Raw genomic sequence first — 18,559 nt, 5'->3', positions numbered from 1 at the left:
AGGGAGGAGGTGGCTTGGCCCTTCCCAGGTGCTCAACCAAAGACAGATCCCTTTAAGAGTGCCCTCCCCACTTCAGACAGGGCCCCTCCCTGTCTGATGGCACTTTAAAATCTATTCTTCAGTCCAGAGCATTGATATGCTTCTACCCATGTGTACCTTCCTCTGAGGCCTCACCATTGACATAGCTTCCCACAGGCTCAGAATGAACTCTAGAGCTGACTTCTGGCTCCACCACCTAAAAGCAAATTAATGAAAACTCAGTCTCCTCATCACTCAAATTGGGAGAACCGCTTTCTCTCGGGTGACTGTGAGAATTCAGGAAAGTTCATTCCTTAGAAACCACAGTCTGAGAAGGGATACTGAGGGGCCACCTGAAAAGGGGATGCATCCAGAGGAAAAGGGCAGAAGGACTCAGTGCCAGTGGCGGATTAGGGACGGTTGAAGCCCCGGGCACAGAAGAAATACTGGGCCCCTTACATTGAGAAAAAGTGTAAAGTTGAGGTTTTGTGGGGCCCTTCAGAAGTCGGGGCCCAGGGCGCGCACCCGGTACGCTCACCATTAAATCCACCTCTGCTCAATGCCCATAACCCCCACCATTATTATGACTTGCTCTTGACCTTCTCCAGAAGCAGAGCAGCTAAGACACAGAGGGGCCAGACCCACAGGCTGCTGGGCTGTTTTCCCTAAACTCCTTCCTGGCATCTAATTTGAGATCCTCAAGCTGTAGCAATAGTTCATATGGCCTTACTGGGGTCCCTATAACAATGAGACTCTCCAACCTATTCACTTAAAAAAATTAATTTTTAAAGTTTTTATTAATTTTAGAGAGAAAAGACAGAGAAAGGCGGGGGAGGAACGGGAAGCATCGACTGGTAGTTGCCTCTCCTGTGTGCCTTGGCCAGCAGAGCTTGGGGTTAGAAACCAGCAACCTCAGCATTTCCAGCTCGATGCTTTCTTCACTGTCCCACTGCAGATCAGGCTCCTTAGTGATTTCAGAGAGCAAGAGGAAGAGGAGTGGGGGGGAGACAGATAGAGGATGAGAGAGAAAAACATTGATTTGTTGTTCCACTTATTTAAGCATTCAATGGTTGCTTCTTAAATGTGTCCTGACCAGGGATCAAACCCACAACTTTGATATATTGGGAGGACACTCTAACCCACTGAGTTACCCAGCCAGGGCTCCACCCTATTCCTTTTGTAAGTTAGCTCTCAATATGCCAATGTGGCTTCTCTGTGTCCATGGTTTAGAACTGGGACACCTTCCAGTGCATGATGACCTGGGCCTCCTTCACGCACTCCTGCCCGACTGGAACACAGGGGACAATGAACTTCTGAGGACACAGAGGATTCCTGAAATGGGCCATCAAGCCAAGAAATACTTGAACTTTCGTGCTGATTAAGTTTAAGCTAAATGGAATGTTGAAGCTTCTTCCTCAAACAGGCTTTCTTAGGTTTATAAAATATAATGTGCAAGTTCCTTACATCTCTTTCTCCACCAATAGCCAGCTAGCTGTCTATGAAAACACAACAACCATTACTTGACAGACACCAGACAGAGGCCACAGACAGACTTGGGACCCCATAGACCCCCACATTCCTCCTCCTAAACAATAGGCCCCAAACCAAAAGTAGGACCCTGGGCCAGGGCCCAAATCCAAACACTGTTCTCCAGACCCAAGTCAGACCCTGGAACCCAAATGCCAGACACCAAAGACTGACACAAGAACTTGGACACCAGATGCCACACATTACATCTTATGGCTAGAGCTGTGTGTGGGTCCCACACTGGAAACCAGGACATGGAGACACACACAGAAGGACTCCACACCCCAGATGCCACACAACTCAATATAGATTTAACCACAGACCCTGGAGACTGAATCCACATCTGTAACCAAGACCCTACAGCCAAACTCCAGACATGCAGACAGACAACGGACCCAAGTTTCCGCACGACTGATGCAGGAGCTGAACCGAATCTTCACAATGTAAACACAGCCGGGACTCAATACAGAAAACTCATGACTCTGAGTTCAAGCAGCTAGTTTCTCAGATATGTTTTCATGCCAGTGAAAATGAGGGAGCACTATATAATTCCACCAAACCCTACAGAAATGAACCCAGACAGCTGACAGTGAACAAAAATAACGGTGACCCTAGCTGGAAGCTGTCCACATCTCAGCTGCAGCATGTTCCTATAGTTAGTTTCTCATCCTTTATCTTCATATGCCCAGCTCATCGATAGTGTGGGGGATAAAAAACAAAAAAACAAAACACATTTCCTTGAACCTTGTACGTTCCAACAGCTGTGCTAATAATCAAGCTCACTTTGATGTAATTCCCATTTTAAGCCCATCACAGGCCTCATTTTACCTATTGCTCCCATTTCCAAGGTGAGGCTGAGACAATGATCTCCATTTCACAGATATTTCCATTTAAGACTGATTCTGCACTGGCCAGGTAGTTCAGTTGGTTAGAGCATCTTCCCAATGTGTCACGGTTGCAGTTTCCATTCTGTCATAGCACATGCGAGAGGCAACCAATGAATGCATAAGTTAGTAGAATAACAAATCCATGTTTCTCTCTTTATCCAAAATCAAACTTAAAAAAATTTAAATGACCAGAAGTATATTTTGTGTCATTCCCAGAGGTTTTCAAGGAAGACTGCGCACTCCTTTAATAGAGTTCAAGTGCATCAGAGGGATGGAGGACACTTGAATCCATAACTAAACAGAAGTTGGAAACTATAAATTTTGTGGAATTTGCCCATAAATAAAAGGGCTATTATATCTGAAGGATACTTTTATAAGATACCACAAAGTACATGCATTATGGACAGACATGTTTGAAGATATATTTACCTTTTACGGCCCCATCAGTGTCCTGCAGCCACACCATCACCCTCCTGCGTTTCCAGCTCAATATCTACAGATCATGAGACTTCTTGGCCTTCACACTCATGTCATCCAACTCCTTATAATAAATCTTTCTATACATACACCCAGCTGGTCCTATTTCACTTCAGAACCATGACTAATACAATTACCTTAAGGAAGTTTGGAAACCTTGCAATGTGCTTTTATCAGTTTTGAAATTCATTCAAAAAAAAAATTTAACTAAAACACACTAAATACCACATGGTTTATTACTGTAAGACAAATAATTTATATTAGGGTTTTTTACATTTCTGTTTCCAAGGTCCCTGAAAACTCTGAAGTACCAAGATGTGGAAACTGAGAAAAAAACGACTTGATTCACCTGCAAAGGCATGTGGATAAACAGGAAAGGAGATTATCATCACGACAAAACAATGAAGTGTGAAAGCTGATCAGAAAATTGCTATATGTGAATTCCAGAATCTCAGAATGGTATTTTAAATAGAGAATTGATTGCTGGTGCATGAAACCAAGTGAGAAACATGAGTGAATGCTACAAAAACAAAAAATGGTACAATAACAAAACATTTACAGGAACAAACAAGAATGTCATAGAGTGGTGGCTGAGAAGCATAAGCCACTCGAAGCCCCTGAAGTCCAATAGGTGAGATCAAACCATCTCAGGTCCTACCTTTTCCAGACAACGATCCAGAGCCTCCTTTCAGACAAGCTTTTCCCCGTCACCTAGAATGTGGAAGATGATTCATCTCAGCCAGGCTCTGTTTTTGAACGTGTGATAAATAAAGCCCTAGCCCACAATTGCTGAGGTCAGGGAGGGCTCAAGGGCAACTTCAGTTCAACGAGAAAGGAGTACTAACTTTGGTCCCTAGGACATGGGTCACTGGGACAGATTTTTTTTTTCCACAATGTGGCTTCTCTGATGTTGAACAAGGTATGAAGTTCAGGTGAAGCCTTTCCCACATGCATCACACTCATGGGGTTTCTCACTGGTGTGGATTTTTTGATGTTCAATAAGGCTTCTGTACCTACTGAAACTTCTCTCACATTTGTTACATTTATAAGACATGGGAGTCTCAACATCTTCCTGTGGACTCTCTGTCTTCCCGTGATTCTTGCAGGTATCTCTATGCTCAGGATCCTGAACCTTTCTGTCACTATGGACCCTCTGATGTTTCAGGAAGTGTGAATTCTGTCTAAAGCAGGGGTCTCAAACTCAACTCAGCATGTGGGCCGCAGAGCAAGATCACAGCCGTTCAGTGGGCCGCACTAGGTCTGCAAAAGGCAACTGTTACGCAACACTTTTCAGTGTCACAAAATGACCAGAAACTGTAGTTCGTGGATTAGTCTGCGGGCCGCAAAAAAATTGTTCGGCGGGCCGCGAGTTTGAGACCTCTGGTCTAAAGGTTTTACCACACATGCTGCACTGGTATAGCTTCTTCCCCGTGTGGATTCTGTGATGTTCAAGGAGGCTGGAGCTCTGGCTAACGGCCTTCCCATAGTCATCGCACTTGTAGGGCTTTTCCCCAGTGTGCATTCTGCGGTATTTGATAAGGTCGGACCTGGTACCGAAGACCTTACCACATTCTTCACATGCATAGGGTTTCTCACCAGTGTGGACTCTGGTGAATGACAGGGGCTGAGCTCCCAATGAAGGACTTGCCACAGTCTTCACACTCATACTATTTCTCCCCAGTATGGATTCTCCTGTGCTTAGTCAGCCCTGAACTCTGAGCAAAGCTCTTTCCACATTCATGACACACATGTCACCTCCTTCCAATGGCATTTTTCTGCTTTCTTTGTGAGCCGCCCTCCTGTTCACTAGTCCCTGCACATGTAGGTATCTGGGCAATGGCTTCACCCTGGTGGCATGGTATCTGCCCAGGCTCCTGGTTCCTGATGCTCCTCAGCTAGAGGCAAGTCTCTGATCATCGTCTGTATTTCACCACTTGAAATAACAAAGGGCCAGCAACTGTCAGTTACAACCTGGCAGGGAGGAAAGCTCTCTGCTGAGCCCCGGGGGGCAAGAACGACAGAGGTCTGTCTGTGCCATGAAAGAGTGTGTGTACAGGAATCAGAATGGAAGGACAGAGGGAAAATAAGAGTGCTGGGAGAAAGGAGACCCGGAACAGGAAGGGTCCTTCGGGAGAAGGGTACCACTGAGAATGGAGGGAAGGGGTGAGGATTGTGTGGGGGTGTGCACAGAGGCTCTAGGTTCTAGGGATCGTCCGGCAGGACTGTGCACCTAGGAATGGATAATAAAGTGCTGAGCAGAAGGTGATTGTAAAGCAAAGCAGGTAAGAGGACTTCTGAGCATTCTGTACGAATCAGAGATACACGGAGCTCAGAAAAGCATCGTTACCTCTGCTCTCATCCTGGGCAGAGGCAGGGTCCACTCACAGGGCTGGCTTCGGTGCTGGAGGGTCTGAGTTGAAGCCCCCACTGTACCACCAATGAGCTATGTGGACACAGACAAGCCAATGCATCTGTGAGCCTCTGCACCCTCATCTCTGCAGTCAGGCTATGTCATCATCAGTGTCTAAGTCACTTCTAACTGTCACACTGGCCCTATGGTCTGTTTCATGAAGAGATCTCACCCCTATAGCTCTCCTCCCATCAGGGAGGGAATCCACACTGACTGAACATCTGCTCTGAGCCATACCTGTCCTGTCTCATCCCACATAACCTAATTAGAATGCTAGGCAAGAAGGGTTAAAGAGCCAGTCAGTCACAGGGTTCAGAACCCATGATCTGAATCCAAACATAGTGGGTGGGACTCGGTATCTTCTAACAGCCCAGCAGGTTCTTAAATTTTTATTTATTTATTCATTTTAGAGAGGAGAGGGAGAGACAGACAGAGAGAGAGAGAGAGAAGGGGGGAGGAGCTGGAAGCATCAACTCCCATATGTGCCTTGACCAGGCAAGCCCAGGGTTTCGAACCAGCAACCTCAGCATTTCCAGGTCGATGCTTTATCCACTGCGCCACCACAGGTCAAGCCCAGCAGGTTCTAATACACAGAGGAAGCCAGGAAACATGAGCGGTGGGTGCCCATCCATCTTACCTGGGGAGGTCAGAGTGCCACAGCTGTCCCGTCTCTCACCTCCGCAAACGTTCACCTTAGGTGACTCCAACTCTGTCCATCCAGGGCAGATGGTCAGAGCCGCTTCTTCCATTTTCAGCAACCCCTGCAACAATAGGTAACCACACCTACCTCCCCTGCCCAAGATCCGTCCCAGAGCTGGGCACATGCAGAGAGAATGTACGCCCTGTAGAGGGGCCCGTGAAAAAGAGCAAACGGGCACGCTCTTACCGACTTGACCCTCATTCTCATCACCAAAGGAAGGAAATACTACACACATTAGGAAAAGTACTTTCACTTAATCCTAAACAGTCCAGAGGGTGAAATGGTTCAGGAAACGAGGGAAAGTGCCCTGAATGCAGTGACACCATATCCAAACCTGTCAAAAGTTACAAGGGTGGGGGCTCACATTAATACCTTTTTAAATACAATGAAATCTACATCTGAGGTGAAGTAGGAAAGGAAAGGCTGGGTAAGAAGTGAAAACTCAGTTTAAGTAAAGATTGTCCCCAGTGTATCAGTAAACTTTAAACAAGAGGATATGCCTTCTCTGTCCCTTCAAGTTTAAGTTCCTAGAGAGCAGAGGCCATGTCGTTATATGCCTCACTAACAGCATAGTTGATGACACCTGAGAAAACAAAACTACATCATCAGGACAAGATCCTCAGTTTGCATTGGCTGAATTGCTCTCACTGAACAACAACAACAAAAATCCCATTGAGAAAGGAGCTGACCAGACAGATGGGTAAGGAAGATAGGGGAAGCACAGACAGCTCACCCCCCAAGCTGGGAGTAAACCAGGAACATCATCTTAAGTGGGCACCCAAATAAAGGCAGACAATGGTTAACCAGCTTGGAATAGATGAGAAAACAAACCCTGTGTGGACCAGGGCGGGGCTGGCGGACCTGGGGGGGAAGGGATCTCACCAGGAGCTCAAGAGCAGGAACAGGGTGCTGGTGCTGGGGAAGGAGGGGCTCCAGCTCACGTGGGACTCTGGGGTGAGTCTGGCAGCCACCATTGCATCCTCTGTGTGGCCCCCTCCCAGGGCAAGCCCAGGAACCTGCACAGCTGAGAAGGAGAGCTCTGCATGAGATCTAACCTCACACTCAGCCTCCCAGCCTGTGGAGTTCGAGTTCAAACACTGGGTTAGGACATTCCTGCCAAGCAGTTTACACAGTGTGCTCCTTTCCCAAATCCCTGATCTCTCCCAGCTCCAGCCCCAAGGCCCCGAGAGATAGGTGTGCTCTGTAGATACACAAAATCAGTGGATACTTTGTAGGAATGAGATAATGAATGAAAAATAAGAAAAGTTTTTCATCTGCCGATCATCTGAAGGCTGCCAGGGAGGGGGAGAGAAATAAAATTTTAGTTAAAATAATTTTAGTAGTTGTTAGGGGAATTTCTGCTTTCATTTTAAAAACCCACACAAGCCCTGTTGAGGGAGCTCATTTTGTTAGAGCATCATTTTCCCCATCATCAAGGTGCAGGCTCAATCCCGGGCAAGGCACAGACAAGAATCACCCACTGAATCCATAAATAGGTAGAAACAAATCACAGTTTCTCCTGCAATGTCCCTTACTCTCTCCCTAAAAGTCAATGAATAAAAATGATAACTAAAAAGAGCAAGACAGGCTACTCCAAGAAATGATAATTAAACATCAGGTTATACAGAATTTGCTCAGATTCAAGCAAGAGGGAAGTAAAAAGAACTCAATTCTTTCTAGAGAATGCAAACTTTGTTTTTAATTAATAAATATTTATTGATTTTTAAAGAGAGAGGAACAGAGAGAGAGAGAAAGAGAAAGATAGAAACTTTGAGCTCTTGCTCTACCCATTCATGCATTCATTGGGTGATTCTTGTATGACCCTTGACTGGAAATCAAACCCACAACTTTGGCATGTCAGGATGATGTTCCAAGCAAGTGAGCTACCTGGCCAGGTCCTAGGAAGCAAAGGTTAAAAGGGCACAAAACAGCTGGTTTACACTAGAACCTCTGTTAAGACATAAAGACTGCACGTTGGCTGGCACATCCCAGTGTTGTTTCTTGGAAACCTACACTTGACCAGGGCCCATGAGAAAGTACCAAAGAAGACACGTCCATGTCCTAAGGAGTGAATGCCATGCTATTTTAATAACATACCTAGGGTTTAGAAGATTTATATTCTTTCATATGCAACAGTCCTAAAATCTGTGGGATAATCTGGCTGGCTTTACAGATTCTGTCCACTTTCTGGCAATGTATTATTGTGTTTATTTGCTGTCTTCCCCATTAGAATTAAGCTGCATTGTGGGAAGGACTCGGCCTCACCAATGGCTCTGCCCCAGCACTGGCAACACTGGCTACCACAGCCATGATCCTCACCTTTGTCTAGTAAGGGCTGGGATCCATGGATTCATGCTTGAACAGAGCTGTCATCTCTGGAACTGGCTACTTTGTGACCTGCAGGATGGTGTCAACACTGCCATCTTGCAACACAGCAGTTCTTGATTCTGGTCACCACCTGGGATATAGAAGTTATCATTTATTTTCATTTATTCATCAAACACTTATATAGAAATTTCTATGCACCTACCATTGTTTCCTAAAGCACTAAAAACAATTCACTTAACATAGAAAATAACAACCTTAGGTTGGTACTATTCTTTTTCTCTTTTTAAGTGTTTTTTTTTTTTAATTTTTTCTTTTTTCTTTACAGGGACAGAGGGGGGGATAGATAGGGACAGACAGACAGGAACTGAGAGAGATGAGAAGCATCAATGATCAGTTTTTTGTTGCGACACCTTAGTTGTTCATAGATTGCTTTCTCATATGTGCCTTGACCGCGGGCCTTCAGCAGACCGAGTAACCCCTTGCTTGAGCCAGCGACCTTGGGTCTAAGCTGGTGAGCATTTTTTTATTTTGCTCAAGCCAGATGAGCTGGCGACCTCAGGGTCTCGAACCTGGGTCCTCGGCATCCCAATCCAACGCTCTATCCACTGTGCCACCGCCTGGTCAGGCTGGTACTATTCTTAGTTCCCTTTCACTAGTGGGGAAACTACGGCAAGGACAGATTAAGCAGTTTCCCCAGTGTCACTCAGCTAGTAAGTGTCAGTGCTGGGGTGGAGCTCAGGCAGAACAACTCTAGAACTCATGCTCTTAACCATTACTCTGTGCTTCCTTATCATACACATTTGTGCTTTTATGGAAACTCCTTAGGAAATGGGGCTAAGTTCTCAGAGAATACTAGTATCTTTTCTTATCTGAAAAATGAGACTAATGATTTCCAGCTTACAGGGCTTAGGAGACCAGTAAATAAGGTCACAGTAAGTGAAATCCCCTATGCAGGCCCCTGCACATGGTATGTCCCCATGGAATGCAGCTTTCCATCCATGCATTAATAGTTCAGTCAGTTTCAAGTTACTCTCTCAAGTACCCCTCAGAATTCCCCACATCTATCAAGGATGAAGAGTTTGAAGACCACTGACTTGAAATGAATTTTTACTGTTACGGCACTAAAGGGCACTCTTTCCCAAATATTCCATCAGTGTAAATAGAAAACAAAATATTTTTCTTACTTTTACTAGCCTCCAAGAGATATTTAGCATTTTCTTCCATTATGAATGGAAGCAACAAAGCCAAATGGCAACAGCACAGCTGGGGATTTGTCTGAAATAAAAACTGCAGTGTTCACAAAGCCCAGGAACAGATAAAGAACCGTGGCTGAGCACAGGCACGCAGCCCCACCCAGCCCGCAGAGCCCAGGGCTTGCCGCCAAACTCATGAGTGCAGCTCCACCCGTGGAGGCAGAGCAAAAGCCCAGTAATAGGCTGAGACCTGCGGCTGAGCGAAGGTGCTGAGGCTAGCAGCGGGGGTGCAGCCCCACCCATGGTGCCGGGGCAAAGGCCAAGGCTTGTAGACCTGGGCACATGAACACAGCCCCTCCTGTGGAGGAGAGGGGGAAACCACAGTGACAGCCACAGCCAGCTGTCGCCAGCAACACAATACTCAAACACCAGAGGCAGTGGCAGAGGGGGTGGTGGGCCTGCAGACAGACCACACCAGGAAACACAAGAGGCCACACCCATTGGGCTACAGTGGCCACGCCCTTCTTATACACAGACAAAATGGGAAGGCAGAGAAATGCAACTCAATTGAATCAAGAGAAATCCCCAGAAAAGGACTTGAATGAGTCAAATATAACCAAATTACCAGATTCAGAGTTTAAAATAATGATTGTTAGGATGCTCAAAGATCTTAGAACAACAATAGATCATCATAACAAACAACTAAATAAAGAGATAGCAAGTATAAAAAAGAACATTGAAATAATAAAAAAGAATCAGTCAGAAATGACAAATATAATATCAGAAATGAAGAACACAATGGAAGGAATTAAAAGCAGGATGGATGAAGCTGAGAATCGAATCAGCAAGTTAGAGGACAAAAAAATCAAAGGCACAGAAGCAGAGCAGCAAAAAGAAAAGAGACTCAAAAAAGTCTGAGGAGCCCTGGCCGGTTGGTTCAGTGGTAGAGCGTTGGCCTGGCATGCAGGAGTCCCGTGTTTGATTCCTAGCCAGGGCACACAGGAGAAGCACCCATCTGCTTCTCTACCCCTCCCCCTCTCCTTCCTCTCTGTCTCTCTCTTCCCCTCCTGCAGCCAAGGCTCCATTGGAGCAAAGATGGCCCGGGTGCTGAGGATGGCTCTGTGGCCTCTGCCTCAGGTGCTAGAATGGCTCTGGATGCAACAGAGTGACGCCCCAGAGGGGCAGAGCATCGCCCCTTGGTGGGCATGCTGGGTGGATCCCGGTTGGGTGCATGCGGGAGTCTGTCTGACTGCCTCCCCATTTCCAGCTTCAGAAAAATGCTAAAGAAAAAAAAAGTTTGAGGAAACTCTAAGAGAGCTCTGTGACAACATGAAGAGAAATAACATCGCATCATAGGGGTTCCTGAAGAAGAGAAAGAACAAGGGATAGAGACTTTGTTCAATCAAATCATAACTGAAAATTTCCCTAAATTGATGCAGGAAAAAGTCACACAAGGTCAAGAAGCACAGAGAATTCCATTAATGAGATACCCAAAGAAATCTACACCAAGACACATCATAATTAAAATACCAAAGCTAAGTGATAAAGAGAAAATATTGAAAGCTGCTAGAGAAAAAAAGGCTATCACCTACAAAGGAGCTCCCATAAAGATGACATCCAACTTCTCAACAGAAACACTTGAGGCCAGAAGGGAATGGCAAGAAATATTCAAAATAATGCAGAACAAGAGCCTACAATTAAGACTACTTTATTCAGCAAGGCTATCATTTAAAATTGAAGGAGAAATAAAAAGCTTCCCAGACAGCCTGACCAGGCAGTGGCGCAGTGGATGGAGCATCAATCTGGAATGCGGAGGACCCAGGTTCGAGACCCCAAGGTCGCCAGCTTGAGCGTAGGCTCATCTGGCTTAAGCAAAAAGCTTACCCGCTTAGACCCAAGGTCGCTAGCTTGAGCAAGGGGTTACTCGGTACGCTGAAGGCCCGCGGTCAAGGCACGTATGAGAAAGCAATCAATGAACAACTAAGGTGTTGCAACAAAAAAATGATGATTGATGCTTCTCATCTCTCTCCATTCCTGTCTGTCCCTATCTATCCCTCTCTCTGACACTCTCTCTGTCCCTGAAAGAAAAATAAATAAATAAATAAAAAGCTTCCCAGACCAAAAAAAAAAACCAGTCAAGGAATTCATTACAACCAAACCAATGCTATAAGACATGAAAGGGGCTTGTTGTAAACAGATCAAAGGAAAAAAAGAATATAGCAAAAGAGGAGTACAGCTTTAAAAATAAAATGGCAATATACAACTACATATCAATAACAACCTTAAATGTAAATGGATTAAATGATGCGATCAAAAGACATAGGGTAGCTGCGTGGATAAGAAAATAGAACTCATACATATGCTGTCTACAAGAGACACCTTAAAACAGGGGTCTCAAACTCGCGGCCCACGGGCCACATGTGGCCCGCCAAACAATTTTGTGCGGCCCGCAGACTAATCCACAAACTACAGTTTCTGGTCGTTTTGTGACACTGAAAAGTGTTGCGTAACAGTTGCCTTTTGTAGACCTAGTGCGGCCCGCCGAACGGCTGTGATCTTGCTCTGCGGCCCACATGCTGAGTTGAGTTTGAGACCCCTGCCTTAAAACAAAAGATGCACATAGACTGAAGATAAAAGGATGGAAAAAATATTTAACACAAATGGAAATGAAAAAAAAAGGTGGGGTAGCAATACTTATATCAGACAAAATGGACTTTAAAACAAAGGCTATAGTAAGAGCTAAAGAAGGTCACTACATAATGATAAAGGGAGCAATCCAACAGTAAGATATAACTGTTATAAATATCTATGCACCTAATATAGGAGCACCTAAATATATAAAGCAGACTTTGATGGATATAAAGGGCAAGATCAACAGCAATACTATAATAGTAGGGGATTTCAATATCCCTAACATCACTGGATAGATCCTCAAGAAAGAAAATTAACAAAGAAACAGCAGACTTAAAGGACACACTAGATCAACTCGATTTAATAGATATCTTCAGGACCTTTCACCTTAAAGCAGCAGAATATACATTCTTTTCAAGTGCTCATGGTACATTCTCTAGAATAGACCACATGTCAGGGTACAAAAGTGGTCTCAACAAATTTAAGAAGATTGAAATCATATCAAGCATTTCTCTGATCATAATGGCATGAAACTAGAAATCAACCACAACAGAAAAACTGAAAAATACTCAAAGACTTAGAAACTAAATAGCATGTTATTAAATAATGAATGGGTTAACAATGAGACCAAGAAGAAATTAAAAAGTTCCTAGAAACAAATGATAATGAGCAAATAAAAACTCAAAATTTATGGGACACAGCAAAAGCAGTACTGAGGGAAGTTCATAGCATTGCCGGCATACCTTAAGAAGCTAGAAAAAGCTCAAATAAACAACTTCACCCTGCATCTAAAAGAGCTAGAAAAAGAACAGCAAGTAAAGCCCAGAGGTAGTAGAAGGAAGGAAATAATAAAGATCAGAGCAGAAATAAATGACATAGAGGCTAAAGAAACAATACAAAGGGTCAATGAAACAAGAAGTTGGTTCTTTGAAAAAGTAAACAAGATCAATGAACCTTTAACTAGACTCACCAAGAAAAAAAAGAGGACTCAAATAAATAAAATTAGAAATGAGGGTGGAGAAATAACAACTGACACAACAGAAATACAAAGGTTTGTAAGAAAACACTATGAAGAACTGTATGCCAAAAAATTAAGACAACCTAGATGAAATGGACAAATTCCTTAAAACACATAATATTTTAAAAATCAATCGGGAAGAATCAGAAACCCTAAACAGACCAATTACAACAAATGAGATCAAAACAGTTATCAAAAATCTCCTAACAAACAAAAGCCCGGGGCCCAATGGCTTCACAAGTGAATTTACCAAATATTCAAAAAACTAACTCCTATCCTTCTAAAGCTATTTCAAAAAATTCAAGAGGAAGGAAGACTTCCAAGCTCCTTTAATGAGGCGAGCATAATTCTGATTCCAAAGCCAGGCAAAGATAACACAATAAAAGAAAATTATAGGCCAATATACCTGATGAATCTAGATGCTAAAATCCTCAACAAAATATTAGCCAACCGGATCCAACAATATATAAAAAAAATCATACACCATGATCAAGTGGGATTTATTCTGGGAAGGCAAGGCTAGTACAATATTCGCAAATCAATTTATGTGATTCATCACATAAATAAAAGAAAGGTGAAAAACCACATAATAATTTTAATAGATGCAGAAAAAGCATTTGATAAAATCCAGCACCCATTCATGATCAAAACTCTCAGCAAAGTGGGAATACAGGGAACATACCTCAACATGATAAAGGCCATCTATGACAAACCCACAGCCAATATCACACTAAATAGGCAAAAATTAAAAGCAATCCCCTTAAGATCAGGAACAAGGCAGGGGTGCCCCCTTTCACCACTCTTATTCAACATAGTTCTGGAAGTCCTAGCCACAGCAATCAGACAAGAAGAAGAAATAAAAGGCATCCAAATTGGAAAACAAGAAGTAAAACTATCATTTGCAGATGATATGATATTATATATAGAAAACCCTAAAGTCTCAGTCAAAAAACTACTGGACCTGATAAATGAATTCAGCAAGGTAGCAGGATATAAAATTAATACTCAGAAACCAGAGACATTTTTATATACCAACAATGAACTGTCAGAAAGAGAAATTAAGGAAACAATCCCCTTCACTATTGCAACCAAAAAAATTAAGTACCTAGGAGTAAATTTAACCAAAGAGATTAAAGACTTGTACTCGGAAAATTATAAAACATTGATAAAAGAAATCAAGGAAGATACAAACAAGTGGAAGCATATACCGTGCTCACGGTTAGGAAGAATAAACATCATTAAAATGTCTATATTACCTAAAGCAATTTATAAATTCAATGCAATACCAATTAAAATACCAATGACATACTTCAAAGATATAGAACACATATTCCATAAATTTATATGGAACCAAAAAAGAACACGAATAGCCTCAGCAATCTTGAAAAGGAAGAATAAAGTGGGAGGTATCACACTTCCTGATATGAAGTTATACTAAAAGGCCAGTGAACTCAAAACAGCTTGATACTGGCATAAAAACAGGCATATAGATCAATGGAACAGAACAGAGAACCCAGAAATAAACCCACACCTTTATGGAAAACTGATATTTGGCAAAGGAGGTAAGAGCATACAATGGAGTAAAGACAGCCTCTTCAACAAATGGTGTTGGGAAAATTGGACAGCTACCTGCAAAAAAATGAAACTAGACCACCAGCTTACACCATTCACAAAAATAAACTCAAAATGGATAAAAAACTTAAATATAAGCTGTAAACCATAAGCATCTTAGAAGAAAACATAGGCAGTAAGCTCTCTGACATCTCTCACAGCAATATATTTGCCGATTTATCTCCACGGGCAAGTGAAATAAAAGACAGGATAAACAAATGGGACTGTATCAAACTAAAAAGCTTTTGCGCAGCTAAAGACAATAAGAACAGAATAAAAAGACAAACTACACAATATTTGTAGAGGGAACATATTTGACAATACGTCTAATAAGGGGTTAATAACCAAAGTTTATAAAGAACTTGTAAAACTCAATACCAGAAAAACAATCTAATCAAAAAATGGGCGAAAGAAATTAATAGACACTTCTCCAAAGAGGACATACAGATAGCCAATAGGCATATGAAAAAATGCTCAACACCACTAATCATTAGAGAAATGCAAGTTAAAACCATAATGAGATATCATCTCACACCAGTCAGAATGGTGCTCATCAACAAAACAACACAGAATAAGTGCTGGCGAGGAGGTGGAGAAAAGAGAACCCTCCTGCACTGCTGGTGGGAATGCAGACTGGTGCAGCCACTGTGGAAAACAGTATGGAGATTCCTCAAAAAATTAAAAATCGAACTGCCTTTTGATCCAGCTATCCCACTTTTAGGAGTATACCCCAAGAACACCATAGCTCTGTTTCAAAAGAAATGCACCCCCATGTTTATGGCAGCATTGTTCACAATAGCGAAGATCTGGAAACAGCCCAAGTGTCTGTCAGTGGACGAGTGGATTAAAAGGCTTTGGTACATATATACTATGGAATACTACTCAGCCATAAGAAATGATGACATCGGATCATTACAACAACATGGATGGACCTTGATAACATTATACTGAATGAAATAAGTAAATCAGAAAAAACTAAGAACTATATGATTCCATACATAGGTAAGACATAAAAATGAGACTCAGAGACATGGACAAGAGTGTGGGGGTTATGGGGTGGGGGGGGGGGGAGAGGGAGGGGGTTGGGGAAGGGAAGGAGCACAAAGAAAACCAGTTAGAAGGTGATGGAAGACAATTGGACTTTGGGTGATGGGAATGCAGCATAATCAAATGTCAAAATAACCTGGAGATGTTTTCTCTGAACATATGTAGCCTGATTTATCAATGTCACCTGGTTAAAATTTAAAAAAAAAAGACTGTGAGGGTCCTGGCTGGGTAGCTTGGCTGTCTTGAGCATCATTCCACTATGCCAAGTTTGCTGGTTTGGTCCCCGCTTAGGGCACATACAAGAAGCAAGCAATGAATGCACAGCTAGATGGAACAACGGACTGATGTTTCTCTCTCTCCCACTTCTCCCTTTCTCTCTCTCTCTCTCTCTCTCTCTCTCTCTCTCTCTCTCTCTCTTAAACCAATAAAAAAATAATAATTAAAGTGCTCTGATGAAGAGTTTTGGTTCTCCGGCTGGGGAGTGAAAAAAAGAAACATCAGCCACTAAGTAACAAATGTGTGAAGGCACTTTCTGACACCTTCCCCTCTCACTGCCACATCTTGAGATTTGGATGTGCCTCTTACACACAATACTCAGTGAGGCATGTAATCAAAATGAACTCCTTGGAGGTGGCACTGTGATCTGAATATTCTGTGATGACAGGAGGGCTCTCAGGGGTAAGGAGAAGGAGTGAAAAGGAAGGTAAGGAACAGGCTCAGGCACAGAAGGGCTGAAGTTCCCACAAGAGCATCTGCTCACCTGCAACCCGGCTGACATAAACTCAGGCCCTGCTGCCTTGTCTCTGGGATTCTTTTCCTGGAGAGGGGATAGTCCCTGGGGAACAGGCCCTGTGAAGAGAAGAGACAAGAGTCCTGAGTGAGACACAACAGTCTTTAGGAATGCCTGTTGGGGGAAACCCAGCCCCACTAATCTTTCGTTTGTTACACATCCAAGAACTAAGATAAAGCTCTTACTATCTAAGATAGAACATCAAAACAGTTTCCATTGTCAGGAATTCCACAGTTCTAAAACTTGATGGTCTCCCACCTTAAAATTGAGTGGTGTTTATGAAGTCATGAGGTGCTTTACAGTGAAGCACTTTCCACACACATAAAGAAAATTTTAAATCCTACCTGATAATAAAGACAGGGAGGAAAGAAGCTAATGATAAAGGAAACATGAGGCACAGACACTGAAATGGAAAAAAAGAAGTACAGAATCGAGAGATAAGGCAAAGGGGAAACCCAAGAGCAGAAAAGAGGAAGATGAGAAGAGAGGAAATAAAGATATAAAAAACCCAAAGAGAGTGGATAATGGGGGCGGCTATGCATGTGTGGGAGCAGGGGATATATGGGAAACGTCTGTACACTCCTTTCAATTTTGCTGTGAACCTAAACCTACTCTACAAAAATTAAGTCATACACACATACATATATGAAAGAGACAGTAGCCATGAGCTAGAAAATACCAGCACAAGCAGTGAATGCAGACAGCCTGGGAAACAGATCTCTAGTTCACCTGTCTCAGGTAACCCGGAGAAGGCCTGGGGTTATAACTAGTAGGCAGAGTTTCCACAATATTTGGGAGGGGAAGATGATAAAAACAGCTCTTGAGAATGAGAAGGTGTGTTTCTGAAGGAGAAGAGAGTGTCCCCAACCCTATCACACACACCATGGCAGCAGGGCATCCTATAGAGTTTAGAGAGCAGTGTTTTCAACAGCCCGTCTGCAAACTGCTCACCAGAAATTTTGTGCTGGTCCACAAAAGTTAACCATCCTGTTGTATGAAAATTATAGACCCAATGATCTGTCAGATTAGCTTATGCTCAGAGTGATTTCTGCCTTAGCAGTCCCTGAAATAATTCTTTTTTTAACCAGCCCCCAACTGTAAAAATTATGAAAACCACTGGGAGGACCAAGGAAGCCAACCCTCTGCCCAGGAAGACTTTTGCTGGAGTCCAACTCTCTTGAGATACTGTGTGCAGATCTTCAAGCCCCCACTTATATTAAAGAATCTCGTATGTTACAACCACTGTCAGCTTTCACCATTCTGGTGACTCACTTCCATTCATTACCCCTTCCTCTACTCCAGTCATCATTTCATAGGTAAATGAGAATGCTTACCGGCTTCTGCTCCTCTGCAAACCTTCTCTTTCAAGGCTCAACAAAGGCTCACCTCTCTTCCACTCCACAAAAAAACTTTTCCCTCAGGACTGTTGGGCTCCCTTCCAACCACCGCTGAACCTCTACACACACAAAATATTTGAGGCTTCGTGTGGTGGTGGTTTTTCATAACAAAAGAAAGAAGATAGAACCATAAGCCAAGGAAGTAGGGAAATATAAAGTTCTGTTTATGCTGCAACGGGTAAATACACAAGTCATCTGAGTCCTATACATTTCATCTCCCTTTGATGCTCTCATGTCATTTGTTATATGACCATCTGCTCTGCACTAATCTGTCAAAATATCAATATTCACAGATCTCCAATGTAGCGACTGGTAAACAACAATTGTGGTAAATCTTGAACCCTCTGAAATTACATGAATAATGTTGTATGTACAGTAGCCCTGCCTTATCTGCAGGGGACACATTCCAAAACCCCCAGTAGATGCCTGAAACTACAGACAGTACTGAACCCTATATATACTATGTTTTAACTATACATACTCTTTTCCGCTTAAAGGAAGCACTCTACGGTTTCTCTCCGGCAC

The 18,559-nt window shown here is 43.1% G+C and overlaps 1 pseudogene; it reads right to left on the bottom strand.

The window, feature by feature from the left end:
* Positions 1-3,774: 3,774 nt before the first annotated feature.
* LOC136406010 (zinc finger protein with KRAB and SCAN domains 4-like) lies at positions 3,775-8,470 on the bottom strand (annotated as a pseudogene).
* Between the last annotated feature and the right edge of the window lie 10,089 nt (positions 8,471-18,559).

The sequence above is a fragment of the Saccopteryx leptura genome, chromosome 5 (assembly GCF_036850995.1).
Source record: "Saccopteryx leptura isolate mSacLep1 chromosome 5, mSacLep1_pri_phased_curated, whole genome shotgun sequence".
NCBI classification, from domain to species: Eukaryota; Metazoa; Chordata; class Mammalia; order Chiroptera; family Emballonuridae; genus Saccopteryx; species Saccopteryx leptura.
Note: the sequence above shows the minus strand (reverse complement) of the source record. Positions and strands in the feature narration are given on the sequence as shown.